This window comes from Bison bison, unplaced genomic scaffold (assembly GCF_000754665.1).
Source record: "Bison bison bison isolate TAMUID 2011002044 unplaced genomic scaffold, Bison_UMD1.0 scf7180017864471, whole genome shotgun sequence".
In the NCBI taxonomy this organism is placed as follows: Eukaryota; Metazoa; Chordata; class Mammalia; order Artiodactyla; family Bovidae; genus Bison; species Bison bison.
This window is the reverse complement of record NW_011495032.1, coordinates 28,752,340-28,762,512: the sequence shown is the minus strand read 5'-3', so window position 1 is coordinate 28,762,512 and position 10,173 is coordinate 28,752,340. Positions and strand designations below refer to the sequence as shown.

Here is a 10,173-nt window from a genome sequence, read left to right as displayed (position 1 = left end):
CTCTAGAAAAACACTGCGACGCAAACAAAATAGGTCCTCAGCTGCAGTTCACCCGCAGGCTACAAAATTCCTAATAAAAATACAAGTAGTGATTGAATCAGTTACAGAAGTTGAGAAAATACAATTTATTTTCTGATCCTTTCCTTTCCCCAAATGTGACATCTTAGAAAAATCCAGCTACACTTACATCACATCCATAATCTGCAGTTTAACGAGAAAAGAAGCATAATTACAGTAAATAGTTGGGAGTGGCCTGAAGCCCCAGAGTCCTCCTTTCTCTTGAGTCAGGGCCAAGGATGGTGTCACCCAGATGCCTGTGGACTAAGCGATATACACCAAATTTATTTAACTACTGACAACCACTTTTTTTTTTCTTTGTAGGGCAATGAGTTAAAAGATTATTTACCTCCCTTGGTTACAAAAAGAAGAAATATTTCTTTCAAGACTCTGGGTAGCTGCGGCCAGTTCTTCCAGAGAAATTCTTTACCTCAAAGATTCAGAGCACGGAGCCTGGAAGCCTTGGCCCACCGGACTCCTTGCCGCTGCACTGCATGGGCACCTTCTGAGGGGTGAGTGTTTGCTTGGCCCTCCAAAGGTTTCAGGTTCAGAACCTCTGAGATAGGTAGTTAAGAACAGCATTCTAAGTCTCAGTATGTAGATTTCATTTGAGCTGGCATTTGGCATATTAAAAGAGGTTTTTTTCAAGTAAAAGACAACAATGGAAGTTGTTCCACTCATTTCCGCAGGTAATTAGAGCTTTGTATATCTTAATTAAAAAGCTATATTTTAATTCCTTTGACAGATTTACTAAGTATCCTCAGGCTAGGTTCCTGCAGGGGTTGTACAAAATTTAAAGCAAGAATTTGAAGCTGGCTTTGTCTTCTGTGGCTGTTAAGAATTGTCTGGTTTAAGTGCATGGAAGCGGCCCTATATGGCCACATGGGCATGGCTCCTTGCTGTGACCTCCCAAAGAACTGAGTCTGCCATTTAAATCCCAAGGAAAAGCTCACTGTTAACCCACTAAAGGCCCCCAGGTATAATCTCTGACTCTGCCTACCCCAAAGAAACAGGCCTACGAAGGGCATTTACACAAGGAGATAGTCATCTCCGTGTATGACAAGAGGAAAAAAACTCAAAAGAAGTGAGGTTTTTGCCTTTTTCACAGATCAGTTTCTTTTAAAAGAAAATATCCATCTTATCACATTGTCTCTTTCCCAGAGGTTATGTTCTGGGCCAATTTTTTTTTTTTTTCTTTTTACAAACAACAACAAAAATATTAGAAATGGTCAGTAACAAAACCCACTGTGATCTATTGTGTTTTCTCAAATGTCTATTTCTGAAATTTCTATCATCAGAGTATTTAGGTGTTTGAGGTAAATTTGCTATTTTATCATCATACAAGAAAGGAAAAGAATAAAGATATTCTTGACCATTGCAAGATATGGGAGACCAAGTTCAGTTCAGTTCAGTTCAGTTCAGTCACTCAGTCATGTCTGACTCTTTGCGACCCCGTGGACTGCAACATGCCAGGCCTCCCTGTCCGTCACCAACTCCCAGAGTCTACTCAAATTTATGTCCATTGAGTTGGTGATGCCATCAAACCATCTCATCCTCTGCAGAGACCAAGTTACTGATCCCAATTTTTTCTGGAGGGGTTGGAGTAAGGAGAAGGGACAGTCATCTTAAAAGCACCCAGTCCATTCTAACCACTAGAACCTTACTTAATACAAAGTTTCTCTTTTAAAACGTACTCTCTTCAAAAGACTGATTTTCTAAGAGTGGAATTTCAAGTATCAGTGGAGAAAAACTATTTTTAAAGAATGATCCCATTCCTCAAAAATAGTATGATAGAGGCACTGTGTATCTTCCCTCTGAGCCCAGCTGGCCCTTTAGATCTGCTTATACACACCCACCCCTCTAGAAAGACCCCTTGAAACCCTGACCACAGCAGGTTTCAGAGAACTTGCACTGATTTAGAAAATGCTGGAACTGTCCTGAAAGTCTTTTATTTGGCAGAAGTTATTCCTGCCCCTTCCTCCTAGTCACTTGATTCTGGAAACACCTTTTCTCATAGAGCTAAGTGTCTTAATGTTACTGAGTCCAAGCTCACTCTCCGGACTGCACTAGAGGCCAATAAATCTGAGGGACGAAGTGTTGAGGCTGACTGAGAAAATGGCTGACTAATGTCTCAAAATAACCATCTTGTTGGGGCCTGGATGCCAGGTTCCTTTATGGATCAGGGATGGGGGGAGGCCAGGAAACAAAGTGAAAAGACCGTTTGACTCTGGCAATTATCTCCTAGAACGGCAAGCCTCAGGCAGGGGGATATGTTAGTTTCCTTTACTTACAGTCATTCATTGGTGGGCTGGGTCAGATAATCTCCCTGTGAGCTAAACAAAGGCACTTTAAAAGGGTCAGGCAGAGGGGGCAGGGCTCTCTGAGGCAGGCCATTATGTTTGATTATAATAATAGAAACGGCAAAAACAGGGTTAAAGTCAGAGAAACAGATCCCGCAGGGAGTCAAAAATTAACCCTTCCCAGTTACATTAAGAGCTTGGCATTTGGAATCAGAATGCCTGGGACAGAACTCCAACTCTGCAATTCACAGATCCCCAATGACCTGACTCATCAGCTTAACCAATGCAGGTAAGCTAATGTCTCGTATACATGAGCACTTCAGTTAACTACTTTTGAATAAAAGATCAAATATAAGGCAAGCCTTAGGACTTTGAAGCAGAGCTCCTCAGACACAGAGCATAGAGTATAGGGCTGATTAGGATAGAGATTTTATTTACTATCCTTGACTTGGGGGGACCAATTTCAAAGCTAAGTAAGCATCTGTCACAACTTTGTTGTTTTAGGTGGTAACTAAAACAGAAAACTAAAAAGGCTGATCCTTTCCTGGGTTTCAGTGTGATTACTGTGCTGGGAGCACAGTAAATGCTTGTGAAATGTCATTTCTTTTGTCTTTTTTGCTACCTGATGCTTCACACTCCACTACTAGAAAATAAATCTAAAGCCATGTAAAGTAACCAAAACTTCCTGAAAAAGCTTCTTCTAAAAAAGTGTCTTTTATGGATGAAATTGTGCTTTTGTGTGATTATGGAAGACAACATATAACTCAGTAAATACGAATATAGCTGATGCCAAGGGGTAGGAATTAGTGAATGGATATCACCTCCATCAGGTATCACCTCCTTCAGTGATAACTTGTCAGATAACATTGACAAGTAATATGCCAAGATTATTAATAGTGATATTTCTGTGGAATCAAGGACTGGGGGCAAACATGGAAGAGTGTACATCCCCAGGGGGCTGAGGGACATGTGTAGTTTGAGAAATCATACCCACTCTATCCCCCAGTGTTATCCCAGTCTGCCCCCAACCCACTCTCACCAATCCCCGCCCCCCAACAGAGGATTATTGTTTTCGATTTTCTGGACTTCATCTTGTAGAGGGGGAAAATAATTTTCCTTCAACCTTTCATTATACTTGGCTAAATCCGCCACTGCAAATAAAAGATTAACAGGGGGAAATTTTAATTATGTACACACAGAAACCCCATTGAAAAGAAGATTGAAGATAATATTCCATCCTGAACTAAGGAAAAGGATGGGGTCTGAGGCTTAAAGGTGGGGGAAGGCAATTCACAGACTGGTGAAAACAGGAATTGTTTGGTAAACTGAGGTGGCTAGGTCCAGAAGTTAAGTCTCAAAAGAAAAAGGAATCACTGTCTTCCTGATACTGGCCCCCTTTCTAATGTAAATTTCCTTTACAAATGTAAGATTTCCCTTACAAATGGTTAACTTCTACTCAGTTTTCGGAGCTTTTCCTGAGCTTGAAGTTCCTTAAAATAAAACTCTCAAAATAATTCTTAGTCTTCAACAAGGCACCTTTCAGGGTGACCCATTCTCCTAAGCCCTCAGAACTCACAGCAATCAGACACAAATTGTGTTTTCTGGCCTCTCACACCTCACAGTGTTCAATTAGCTTGGCTAACGTTTTAAGACCTAGTAATGTTCACATGGACAAGCTGATGTTTGACCTTAAAGAAAATCGAGTTAGCTCTACAGATGGACAAGCTAATTGCATCAGGGCTGGCTTCCTAGTGTGAAGTATCAGCCTCCACACTTCTCATTCTCTGAGTCCTTCAGGTACACAGACTTGCCCTCATCTGCCCTCATCACAGATGAAATGAGAGATAAGAATCGGATCTTTAATTTCTCCAAAACCTGGAAAACTCTCTCTCAACCCACCTCAATAAAGAAATAAAAATTAAAATATTAATTCATACTTAACTATTGTGTGATTCTGATTCCTCCCACTGAAACCCAGGAAATAAAATCTCTTTCCTAATGAGCCCTGGGTACATTTGAAGAGCTCTACTTAGATTCTATGGTTCTTTTCATGCCAATGTTGGAATGAACTTTAAATTGATTCGTAAGCCAAAGCCCATCCAAACAAAGGAGGGATTGGTGCCTCCCCCTTTGGAAGCTGGTTTCCAGCTTGAGGCGCTGCAGCCAACAGCAATGATCTTTCAGGGAACAAACCTCTGATACACATTTGTCCATGCTGAGCAGAAGAATTAATCTGTGCAGTGTGTTCACTGCTTACTTTTCTCCTGGAATACATGATGAATTTTTATGGAGGGTAGAGGAGGAAGGGAAAAACCACATTCAAGCGAAACCCTACATCATTCTCCTCTACAGTGTCATTTCAAAAGCCAGATAAAAGCCGAATGAGGAGGCTGGGGAAAGTGTCCAACGTAGCTGTTCTGAAAACCACTCTCCATTTCATTCTGGAGCAGGGAAGTTACACCCAGACATCACAAAAGCTTCTCTCCTCACAGAAAATTAACTGGTAAGTGCTTTCTTGTTTTCCTCACACTGACACGTTTGCAGCTGACCTGATGAGGATGCCTGCAGATGATTTATTTACAAAGCAGTATTTGGACTAACTACCAGCTGGCAAAAAAGGAAAAGGACTCCTGATAGCTTATGAAACACTCTCTGTGCAAATTCATATTTTTGGTCCTGTCAAAAGTGTTTAGGAAAAGTGTAACTGGGTTTGCAACAGCTGTGATTAAATCTGAAACACTGAGAGAACAGGACTAGGTTGCTGGGGTGGGATGGGGGAATTGGGAGGCGCAATGAAGAACTTTCATTTCATCAGCTTTTACCTAGAAAATGACAGCTCACAAATGCAGTTATGACTCAGAAATGTCTAACATCATTAGTGGAAAGCTCACTGTAGTGAAATCGAGTAGGAGGAAATGGTGCTCTGAGATGAAAACTGATTTTGCCCTCTTTTGATTACATGGTAGGAACAAAGTTCTAAATTGAGTTGTAACGTGGCTTGGTTTTCTCCTTTTTGAGATGAATAGCATTCGGTTCTTCAATACCAACATTTCTTTTTTGCTGCTGCGTTTTTGAAATCTCATTATCAATTGCCTGTTAGAGGATTTGGCATCTGAGCTCATCTAACGCAGGACGAAGGGAAGTATGTGGGAGAAAAGATTGGGCTAACTCTGGGTGGTCAGATAACTGTGTTCACCAATTGCTCTTTGTCAATAGTTTATTCTTTTCCCCTAAATGAAAACTAATGAAAACCAAATGAAAATTTGATAATAGAACTTTCACCATCAGTTACTCTCTTAAGCTGGCCATTCTTCCTTCAAACAAACTCATTTGCCCAAGCTTCCACCAACTTGTTGCTAAATTAATCCACTAGTTTGTTTTGTGAAAAAGCCAACAGACATCTCAAATTACCTAGTTCAAGTAATTTCTCTTTTTGTATAACACTCATCATGTTTGCACTTCTTCCAGACACTGAATGATTTTTGTTTTTTCACAGATATTATTTATGATTTTACCTAAAATTTAAGTTCTTTAGTTTATAAAGAATGTCATACCTTTTCTGTGTTACTTTACTACTAACTGTCGTCTCCCTGAGAGACAGTTATTTAACCCAACATTCCCCTCTCAAAGGCTACAGCAGTTGAAGCTAACTTACAGAAGTAATTCTGAAATAAGAAAAGTCTTGTGCTCAAAGACTTTTTTTCTGAATAGTTTACAATTTAAAAAAACTAAAAGCAATCTAAATATCCAGCAGTAGAAAGCTGCTTAAGAGGTGGGTGGGAGGGAGGGGATTATACACACACACACACACACACATAGCTGATTCACGTTGTTATTCAGCAGAAACTAATACAGCATTGTAAAGCAATTGTACTCCAATCATTAAGAAAATAAAGCTAGTTAACCTTATATATTATTTCAGTGAAATGTTTAAGTCATTAGGCAATAATAGTTTGGAGGAATATGTTGCATCATGGACAAGTGCTCATAATACTGACAGTGACTGTGATTATGTAAAAAGGTAAATGGAAATGAAAGAATTGAAGAAAAACACACAAAATTGAAAACAACTGTGTTAAGCTAATGGTGAACTGATGATTTATCAGGGAAGAAAAACTTTTCCTCTACCCTCTTAAATTCAGTTTCTGAAGGCTTATGAATTAAACTAATAAATGACAGATGATGGACTTCACATAAAAATGTCACTCAAAGGGAGGGCTGGAACTGGGGTCTGGTCCCTGGTGGCTCAGACGGTAAAGCGTCTGTCTACAATGCGGGAGACCCAGGTTCAATCCCTGGGTTGGGAAGATCCCCTGGAGAAGGAAATGGTAATCCACTCCAGTACTATAGCCTGGAAAATCTCATGAACAGAGGAGCCTGGTAGGCTACAGTCCATGGTATCGCAAAGAGTTGGACACGACTGAGCGATTTCACTTCACACCATCTTAAAGGGAAGGGAGGAGAAAGAAGGACAGTTACAGGAATACAAGTGACTTCTTAAATATCTAAATAAGGAAGGAGGAGGTGGAGAAAGGACACTTATGGGAAAACAAATGACTTTTGAGAAACATAAACAGGCCTTTAGGAGAATAGATGGGCAGCAGGATAGTTTGCGTGACATTGTTTGGATCTGTTGTGGAGACTTCTCGCCCATGGAGGTTAAGAGTCGACCTTTCCTTGCTGCTCCTGGGGAGGGGGTTTACGACAACTGAGTTCTTTTGGGACCTCACATGCCCTCTGTTCAAGATAATTTTTATGCCACAGTGGCACATGCTGGACCCCTTCAGGTGATATATATATCCTTTCTCTTTCCCCAAACTTTGTCTCTAATAGTCCATTATTTGTATAATTTTAAAATTTTATAATATTGAGAATTCCCATCTATTTTTTTCTTCAGGTCTTTAACCTGAAGATCTGAAAGTTAAACCCTTCAGTCTGGTGGAGGCTCTTCCATTCTAATTCATCCAGTTTCTTTGGTGACATTAACTTGAACAAAGGTTTCTGCCTCATGAGACGTCTTTTGAAAAATGTTCTGAAGTATAGTTGACTACCAACGTTGTGTTTAATTTCTGCTGTACAGCAGTGACTCAGTTATACATATATATATATATATATTCTTTTTCATGCTCTTTTCCAGCATGTTTTATCACAGCATATTGAATGCAGTTCCCTGTGCTGTAGAACAAGTAAGACCTTGTTTTATTCATCCTATGTGTAATAGTTTGCATCTACTAATCCCAAACTCCCAATCCTTCCTTCCCCCACTCCTACTGCCTCACAAATCTTCTAATGAAAGTAGCAAAAGCTAAGACCACAATAAAAACTGATAGTATAAAAATTTTAAAGATAGAAAAAAAGCAAAACTAGCTAAATGCAGATAAATAACACAGCATCCTCTTAAATTGGACAATTTCTAAACATTCCCCAAATCTATGGCTGCATAGCATTGTTAAACTTGCTATTTTGAAATTGTCTGTCACCCCAGATTTTAATCCCAGCTTTGTCTCTAATTTGTTTTGTGACTTGAGGCTGAGCAAACTTCCTGGAACTCAGTTTCCTTTAGTCTTAAATAAACTGATGGGCTAGGTTCCTTCGAGCCCTCCAGTCTCACCTCTTACCCTTTTTCCAACCTCTGCTTATTAAGTCATTGTTCAATGTGATATATATAATGGGGTCCTTGCACACACAGTGGATACCTAATATTTGGTGAAACAAATTTTTTATTCAGATTCTACGTTTTCATATTCTTCAATTATCATAATATGTACTGATACTCAAATAAGATGAAAAATTCTCTTCATTGTTAAAGAAAATAGTGTCAGTAGAAAAAAAGTAAACATGAATCAGGCACAAGCTTTTTGCTAGGAATTATGCAGCCCTTCCTTCAGCCTGGGCTTTCCTGGTAGCTCAGCTGGTAAAGAATCCGCCTACAATGCAAGAGACCCTGGTTCGATTCCTTGGTCAGGAAGATCCTCTGGAGAAGGGATAGGCTACCCACTCCAGTATTCTTGGGGCTTCCCTGGTAGCTCAGCTAGCTGGTAAAGAATCCACCTGCAATGCGGGAGACCTGGGTTCAATCCCTGGGTTGGGAAGATCCCCTGGAGAAGGGAAAGGCTACCCACTCCATTATTCTGGCCTGGAGAATTCCATGACTGTATAGTCCATGGGGTTGCAAAGAGTCAGACATGACTGAGCGACCTTCACTCACTGAGGTATAGTGTTTAAATTGAAGACGGAAGTAGAGTAGAAAAAGAATTCAGACCCCTCAACGGAGAAGGCAATGGCACCCCACTCTAGTACTCTTGCCTGGAAAATCCCATGGACGGAGGAGCCTGGTAGGCTGCAGTCCATGGGGTCGCTAAGAGTTGGACACGACTGAGTGACTTCACTTTCCCTTTTCCCTTTCATGCATTGGAGAAGGAAATGGCAACCCACTCCAGTGTTCTTGCCTGGAGAATCCCAGGGACGGGGGAGCCTGGTGGGCTGCCATTTATGGGGTCACACAGAATCAGACACGACTGAAATGACTTAGCAGCAGCAGCAATGGTTTAGGAGGACTTTTTTCGAACACCAAAAAAGAGAGACCTTACTGGTATTGCTGGCAAGAATGCAACCACTAGATGACAACATTCAAGAAAGTAATTTATTTAATGAAGTTCAGCATATAAAGAGTTAAATAAAAAGAAGTCATAATCTCTCAGGAATCATGAAGAAGCAAAGCTTATCCTATGACCTTTAAAAGGCCTCAAGGGTTACTCTCTGAAGTTCTACTTTGGTATTACTTCTTATGCAAGAAACAAACAAAAGTTAAATTTAAGAACTGTCCATGGTCATCCAGGCCGTCATTTAGTATAATAACCAAATCATTTGGGTGTTAGAGAGGTGGAAACTTCCCTTCTTACTTTCAAAGGTGTTTGGCTGGTGTAATAATCAAGTAAAACTGATTAACAAGAGAAAAACTAATTTCATGTGTACGGGAGTCCATATATGAAATTCAAAGCAGTAACCAAGGCAAACAGCTTGTATACCTTTTAGACGAAGAATAAATTCGTGAAGAATCGATAGGACAAAGAAATTTGGATTTGGAGTAGTGAATTAGTGAAGAAGTAACAAGTTTTGTTTATAACGTCTTCTTGGCCCCAAATTCCCTATTTCTGGTGATAAAGATGCTTTATACCCTCCTGATATAGGGAGGCTACCTTTCACATAGGAGGGTTATTTCCTGCTTTGGGGACAAAGAAGGGTCAGGGTATCCTTCCTGTACCAGCTCTTTCTCACATAACTTTAACTTGGAATAATCTATATGCCAAAGTAGCATATTTGAGGGTGGCATATTCTGACCCACTTCAGTACAGTTCCTCCATTTTTAAATGCTTTATACAGTTGCATATAACAGACTCCAACATTCAACAAAAAGTCATTGTTATAAACAGAATAATTACTGAAGTGTTTGAGGAACACTACGGGGTGCATCGGAGAAGGCAATGGCACCCCACTCCAGTACTCTTGCCTGGAAAATCCCATGGATGGAGAAGCCTGGTGGGCTGCAGTCCATGGGATCTCGAAGAGTCAGACACGACTGAATGACTTCACTTTCACTTTTCACTTTCATGCATTGGAGAAGGAAATGGCAACCCACTCTAGTGTTCTTGACTGGAGAATCCCAGGGACGGCGGGGCCTGGTGGGCTGCCGTCTATGGGGTCCCACAGAGTCAGACATGACTGAAGTGACTTAACAACAGCAGCAGCAGCAGGGGATGCATCAGGGCTTGGGATAAAGGCAGAGTTAATACTAGAAGGATAGGGCTTTATGAAG

At 40.5% G+C, this 10,173-nt stretch overlaps 1 protein-coding gene across 3 annotated transcripts in view; it reads left to right on the top strand.

Moving 5' to 3' along the window:
• The first annotated feature begins 354 nt into the window (after positions 1-354).
• GPR1 (G protein-coupled receptor 1) overlaps positions 355-10,173 on the top strand; it is a 50,613-nt gene continuing 40,794 nt past the window's right edge. For 2 of the 3 annotated variants that reach the window (XM_010861048.1, XM_010861042.1), the window contains exon 1: positions 4,557-4,860. The gene's annotated coding sequence lies outside the window, so the exon portion shown is untranslated. Of the gene's footprint in view, positions 570-4,556; positions 4,861-10,173 lie in introns of those variants that run through there. The other variant, XM_010861043.1, reaches the window with a different exon arrangement.